At 29.9% G+C, this 7,929-nt stretch overlaps 1 pseudogene; it reads right to left on the reverse strand.

Moving 5' to 3' along the window:
* Positions 1–350: 350 nt before the first annotated feature.
* The window catches only part of LOC18054002, an 8,206-nt pseudogene continuing 627 nt past the window's right edge, over positions 351–7,929 (reverse strand).

Here is a 7,929-nt window from a genome sequence, read left to right on the forward strand (position 1 = left end):
ATACGGAAGGAAATATGTCAATCCGTTCGGTGCGGATCTTGTCTTTGACAAGTGCAGATTACTCCTTTAACAAGTACAGATTTTGTCTTTGAAAGCTTCATTCAATGCCGTTTTATTTGATTCTCAACATACATCTTATAAATCTACACAATTCTAAGCTAACTTTTCGTCCTAATTTCTATTTAAACATCCTGTCAGGAACATACTTTATGCCACGGTTTCAATGTTTAAACTTAAGACAAATCTAGCTTCGTGTGTATCGGAAGAGATCCCGCTACTCTCTTCCTGACCGACTCTTCTATTGAACTGCTGCTTAATATGATTCTCCCAGTGTTTTAACAAAGCCAACATCAGCATCTGATTTTTTTATTTACAAGCAAATTTTCATTTATTTTCCAGTTGCAGCGCCATAGAAATATCACGAGAGCAATCGTTGAAATTCCTCCTGATAATACAAAAAGTACCCAGAATCCGCTGGGGCTAAGGCTTGAAATATCATCATCATCATGCAAGTTAACTTCCATGCATTTTTCAGATGCGATCATGCTGGTCTCTAGTTCTCTCAGCTTGCCACTTTCAGATACCTTTAACAGTGCCTCTATTACGCTTGGAAGCAGAGGAGATCCTTTTGGAAAAGCCTGCACCAGAATACACACATTAAATCTACTACCCCAATTCTGTACCTTTTGTAAAGATCTGGAAAAATGATCAAGAACCCCTGTTGTTTAAGTAAATTAATCATTTTCAGTCTCTGTGTTCGAAAGCTCTCCAAATCCCCTCCGTTAAAAATACTCGGTTATTAACTTTTAATTATTTTTTCCTTATTATTTTATCCCCAGAATCAGACGTATAACTACTTTTTCCTTTTTAATTGATCAATGAGTAGATATTTAGTGAGGTAGGGAAAAATGACTAATTTGGACAAACAACCCGAGTTTGATAATTTTCTCCGAAGATCATTGTTATTGATCAAATGAAAAGTAAAAGAAGTGAGACGAAGAATTACAAATCCGAGTCCTCCGACTTTGTAAGTTGGCCCAGCTACGGTGAAGCCTTTGCAGTATTTTGCAAGAAAAATTTTGGCCTCAGCAACTTCAAGAAATACGGCTCCAGTTTTTCTACTTTTAAGGTCACTGGCATAATCTCCAAGACATCCTCCAAATATCTTGCTACAAATGATATACTAGAGTAGCCAATTATTGCATTGCTACTCTGCAGTGTCTCAATGTTATTCACTGTAGGTTCAAGCCCCCGGGCCGTCAGCATGCTGGTAAGATTCGCCGTGTAAGTCTGGCTAATCACTAGTGCCACAAACAACCATACCAGCGTTGTCATTCGTGATAAATTGCTATGTAGCTTTTCTCCTTCACTCAAACAAAAGAAATTCTGTTAGCAACCTCATCATATAAGTGTTCTTAATTATTCACAAAATAAGAGCTTTCTTGATGTGTTTGCGGATTGGGAAAATATCTCAAATTGGCTAAGGATAATAGTTTAGTCTTGTGCACTACTACATTTCCTTGCATATCTAAAAAAAAAAAATTAGTATTTTGTTTTTATAAAAAGGAGGGTTATAATAAGTCAAAATTAATTTTTTTAGTCTTTGCTAATTTTCAAACTCAAGTGGCCACTAAATAACTTAATTTTCTATTTAAACGGAATAAATTTATCTAAAAAAAATTAAAAATCACTTGATCAAACCCCTAGGGCTAAAAAAAGAAAAAAATAGCACTTTGTATTAATATGTGCTCTTAATAAACATTTTGGCAAGAAATTGATGGTACCGTGTAAGTTGAAGGATAACCAGAAAAAGGTTCCCGTTTGGTGCAATGCAGAGCCTGTGAGCTCAGGCCAGTGATTCCTCTCTATTAGCCAAACTACAAAGCCATTGTAGATGCTAATAACAGCTACAAGAATCCACACGGCCCTTGTGAAAGGTTTCAGGAATAACAAAGTTTTGTTGCCTGATTTTTGGACAGGGAATATCATCACCAATCCTGATTCTGTGTATGGGTGAGTGAAGTCAGCATACTGACATCGCCTGGCCACTATTGCTACATCACCAACTACCCCAGCAAAGTTCTGCATGCAACCAAAAATACATAAAACAATTACAAGTTCCTATATACTAGTCACATAATTATATATATATATATATATATGGTACATTTAGGTAAAGTTGTTTCACTAAATCATCGTATGAGCCATTGAAGGGAATGAAATTGTACGGCAAGTAGAATGGCAATTTCTCCACCAAAGCTTTGAAGAGCTCAATTGAAAATCCTCCAAAGTAAGTGAAATTTCTAAGCTCATCATATTCAACGTTCACATACTGTTGGAACTCAGAACCAATAGGCACGCCAATTCTCAATGGTTGATCTTTTGCTGGGAGAGTCCAGCCTTTTGGGGTATACCAAGGTGCCCCAGGCCAAAAAACTTGCCCCAAATCTTTCATTGAAGAGTAATTGTATTTAGGATCAATGATAGTATCCGAGAAACCAAGTCCATATGTCCAAAACCCTAATTCTCTGTAACTCTTTCCCATCAAGTTGATGATTTGATATGTGTGTGCTGGAGCTACCTTTTGATTCATGAATTCGACCTTTCCTGTTAAACCATCAAAATCACTTAGTAAAATTCTTCGTAGCAACTTTTGGTTTAGCTTCTCGCTTTTTTGCTTCATTGCTAAAGCTACAGACCACACAGCATCATAGGTTTGAACTGCCAAAGCACCTGGCTCATGGTTATTATCCTCTTCAGGATATTCCGCACCAAATCTTTTGCGGAATCTTTTACAGAAATCCTGAAACTTGGGCTTGTCTTCAGGAAAGTGACTTCTGACACCTAAAATTCCTTGCATTGAAGAGATGGATGAGGTATTGATGGAATGCACAAGACTTGTAAAGGCATCTGTAGTGATCCATATATAATCCTTTTCCATCATCTTCATCTTGTTCGCCTTCTCAAATAAATGCACAGCCAATTCTAAAGACAAATGAACCACAAATACTCTACATTGTCCACCTTTAAGCTTCTCTAGCTCTTCAGATAATCTTGAAGAAGGAAAATGTGGGAGCGCAAGAACGTGGATGATTTCAGCTCCTGCTTCTCTTAAGGCATCGGAGAGATGAGGTAAGATTCCAGTAGCTGAAGAATCTATGTCTTCATAGATTACAGTGACCTGATGCCATTCCCAGGATTGCACAATTGCAGCTATGGCTTTCATTTGTGCCAATTGGTTTTGTGAAGCTTGAAGCAGAAATGGCCACCTCTCTGTTGCCCAATTCGGCGTTGCATCGGCAAAAGAAAGAACTGGAATCTGTTTCTTGCTTGCAATTTCAGCAACTGATGATGTCTCTTCCGATGTCTGTGGCCCTAAAATTGCTTCAACTTTTTGCGAATCCATAAGATCCATGGCTGTAATTTATAATTTAAAATGCATATCAATCTGTATTATAATTGAATTTTATGCCTCTTTGCGTAACTTTAAATTTTTAAACAAATATTTTACCACCATAGTTTCAGTGTCTGGGATTTTACGTACAACATATTGAATACCTCCACTCCAACTGATTTAATTGGTTAATTGGTTACATGTGTGTATGTGCGCGCGTGTGTTTTATAAATTACAAGAATAATTAAATAGAAGTAAACAAAATGTCAACAAATACTTTTGGATATTTATACTCAAATTAGTGTTCAGGTTGGCCAATTATCAAAATAGTGCCCATATATTTAAAATTACTCAAGAAATCCATGCAATTACTATCTAGTTTTTCAATGGTAAAATAATATTTTCGTCTACTATAATTTATATTCAAACAAATCTGAGATGCAAAAGGTGAAAAGTGTAGAATAATAAAGTAACAAGATTTTCAATGAAAACAAAAATAGAACATTGATGAGTTCTTCTCTATTGCGGGAGCTTAAATCTTCTAAAATATGGATTTGGAATTTCACAATGGTGTCAAATACTTTTAGACCATTGTAAAATGATTCTTCAATAGTTTATAATGGTATAAAAGCATTAATTTGACACCATATGAAACCTTAAACCAATATTTTAAAAAATAAAGGTGCCCTCACTTAAGAATAATTAGAACATTGATATTTTGAATATTTTTTATAAAGACTAAATGTACTACGCAAATGTGATTTTACGATGCTTCACTTTCTTCTGCCTTATTATTACTACTACTACTATCATCATTGGTATTTATAAAAAAAAATAGTTTTCATAAGATATGGAGGGGGAGAAAAAACTCAAATCCTTTTTTCAGTCCTTTACTTTTTGTAGGATTTTCAAACTTGGGTGGTTAGTAAAATAAAATTACTTGAAATACACTCGATTAAGTTACTAGGGTGCATAAAATCATAGCTAAAAAAATTGCTAAAGTAGTGATCCGTAGGTAATAAATAATGGAATGAATAATTACTAGCATCTATAAAAGTAAATGCTCATTTATTTCCTCTATTTTGGGTTGAATGCTCGTTTAATCCCTATATTTTGAATAATTCCCCTGACTTCATTCTGTTGAATATGTATGGTCAAAAATGGTAATTTATTGAAATTAACCTAATAATAAAATGAAAATTAATGTAATTTTTTAGTTATTATTTTACTTTTAAAGTTAATTTGGTAAATTAACATTTTCTCTTTTCATTAACATTTCATTATTATTTTACTTTTAAAGTTAATTTGGTAAATTAACATTTTCTCTTTTCATTAATGTCTTCAAGATTGTCGCAACGGTATTATTATAAAAGTAAAGAAAATGTAAAGGTAAAGTTGTAACATACTTAATAGAAGAGATACTTTGAGATATTTTTCAAAATATAGGAACTAAATGGACTTTTAATCCAAATATAGAGACTAAATCTAAAATGATAACTTTTTAGTGAGAACATAAAGCTAATATATTTTTCTCTTAACCTTTATTAAAAGAGTTTTATTATTGGCACCCTTCTATAATCATTATAAAACCCTTTTCATTTATAGTTGCATTAAACGATAAAATAAATCTTAGACCCAAACAACTGCACCAAAGCCTTTTACATTTTTTTTTGTTTTCACAAACACTTTGCATTCAATTATTATTTTTAAATTATATAATAGCTATTTGAATCCACTTGTTATTCTACTCAATTCATACATAAATATGATTTTTGATTTTGGGAGTTAAATATTGATTTAATCATTCAAAATTTGAAAAAGAATTTTCCGTAATTGTAGTTTTGTTGAAGAAATTGACTTTATTTAATAAAAAAGAAACTCAAAAAAAGGATATTTTGGAAATTAAAGTTGGTTTTCCAAGAAAAAGGGGTTTGAAAAGAAAATTGCAAGGGTGCCCATAGTTAGATTTTTGTGGAAGAAACCAAATTCTTTTTCTGAATAAAAAGGGAACCAAAAAATTTAGAAAATGACATTTTGAGAATTAAAATAGGTTTTCCAAGAAAAGGGGTTTGAAAAGAAAATTATATGGGTGTTGATAGTCTCACTCTTATTAAAATAGATAGATGGTGAACAAGTCTAAATTAATTTTCAACTCTCTACTTTGAGATTTAAACTTAGGTAGCCAACCAAATAAAGTTATTTAAAAATCACCTGAGATTGGACTGGTTCAAAAAAAATTTGTGCCTTGGGCAAAAGTTTCAAATAAAAATTTTAATTATAATTTATTATATTGTTGGTGTAAAACTTTTAACTAATTTTCATTGATTTAAAAAATTGCATCTTCAACTTTATAGGACTAAAAAATTAAATTAAAATTGATGGGTGATGAGACTAAACAAGCATTTAGTATTATTCTCATTATTATGACTATCTATAAAGGTATTTTTAGTAGTTATCATATGAAAATATATATGTAAATAAATATTAGTAATACACTACTATAAAATTTATGCATGAATACAATTTTTTAAAAGATAAGCATACAAATGATTAGTACCGAATATAAATTTGATTAGATTTTTACTTTACTTAATTATTTTGAAGAAAAAATAAATTACGCATAGGAGATGTCATTAGAAGGAGTTATTAAAATTATAAAAAAAAATTGACTTTTAAATTTCAAAACAAGAAATGAATAAATATTAGCTTTTGAATTTTAATAGGCCTTTTAAGATAGGACAAAACTACTTTGCAACCGTTGGATCAAACCCCCAAATTTGGTAATTTTTTTAACAGTCCCTATTGTTTTCTGTAAATAATAAAAATTATAAGTTTTAAAATTTTATGCAATAAGCCCCAATTAAAATATAATAATTTCAAATTTTTTAAAAAATTATTTAGTGTTTTCTTTAGCAATCCCTATTGTTTTCTATAAATAATAAAAACCATATGTTTTAATAATTTTATGTAATAAGCCCCAATTAAAATATAATAATTTTCAAATTCTAAAAAAATTATTCTCTCTATCTCCTTCTCAAATTAATTTTTTCTACTTTAAATCTTAATTTATTTATTATCAAAAATATAATTCTTCTAAAACATAAAAAAATAAGAGTCTTCTAACTACATAAATTAGATTAATTTCTTAAACACAAAACCTAAAAAACATAATACTTGCATTTTCTCAAAAAAAATATACTGTGTTTATATTTTTTCTTTACCATTGTAATAAAGAAAGAGTTATATATTACTTTCTATAACAAGATCTAATCAATTAGTTTACTTTCTATAACAAGATCTACTGAATGCGATTAAAAATGGTGAGATGGGTTTACTTTACTAAAATTTAATCTTAATAAGGTGTTTGGCATGAATAAGTAAACTAAAAATAATACAACTTAGGCTACCAAATTATCATGTGATAATGATTTTTTTTTACCCTAAGGAGACCCTACAATGAGTTTTTTAGACTAAATTTTTGTCTTATGTTAACAACAAAAAATAAAAATGTTACGTTAGAAGCCTAAAAAGTTGGTTAATTTTATTTTTTGAAAGGTATCCTCCCATAATCTATTAATTTAAGTTATTATTCATTCTTTACAATTTTAAATTTAAGTTTCATTCTTTATAATTTTAAATTTAAGTAATAGAATAAATATTATACAATGCATTTGTTTTCACATTAAATAAATAATTAATCAGCTTCATACGTGTAATAAGGTATAAATAATTTTACATAATTTTAAATTTACATATAGAAATTTATTATTTTGAAAATATTATTTATAAACTCCATAATGAAATTTAAATGACTATCCAAGCATTTACTTAATATTTATTTATTTTCATTTTGATATTTTCAAAATTTTTATAAAACCTTATCCAATATTGTATTACACTAAAAACAAGATAATATTATTATAATCCAATTGGTATTTTAAGTAAATGGAAGTGGAGAGTATTTTAGCAAATTAAAATAATCCATCTATATTTTTAATAGATAAATATGTTCATTTATTAAATTACCTTTGACTCATATAATAAAATATTTTATTGGACTATTGTGTCAAATTTTTGAAATTTAATCTTTCCTTACTTTTTTAGTAAACAGAAGGGACTGCATCGTTAATAACTAAGTAAGTGCGTTGGAATAGTTTTTGCAACTCTTACGTTGAATCCAATGGTTGAATAAAAAAAAGACAAAAAATTGTGTATGAAACTACAATTGTATTGTAGCTGGACCCTTTAAGATATATTAACTAGCAAGAATTTTTTTCGGCCTTTAAGATGCACATCCCTTCATCATATATTGAGAAAGAAAATAAAAATTATTCATGACATTATGCTTTAAGTATAAATTTTTATTCAAACAAATTAACGAATCTTAAATTGGGGTCTTAATTTTTGGTGTGGCCCCAAGTTTCTACCTAATTTGTCTGAGCCCTTATGGTCCGGGGCGTAAAACCCCGACAGGATTAAGACAAGAAACAATAACAAGCATTTTGCCCAATCAAAGGCCTATTAAATTATACCGT

This window comes from Citrus clementina, unplaced genomic scaffold, assembly GCF_000493195.1.
Source record: "Citrus clementina cultivar Clemenules unplaced genomic scaffold, Citrus_clementina_v1.0 scaffold_1, whole genome shotgun sequence".
In the NCBI taxonomy this organism is placed as follows: domain Eukaryota; kingdom Viridiplantae; phylum Streptophyta; class Magnoliopsida; order Sapindales; family Rutaceae; genus Citrus; species Citrus x clementina.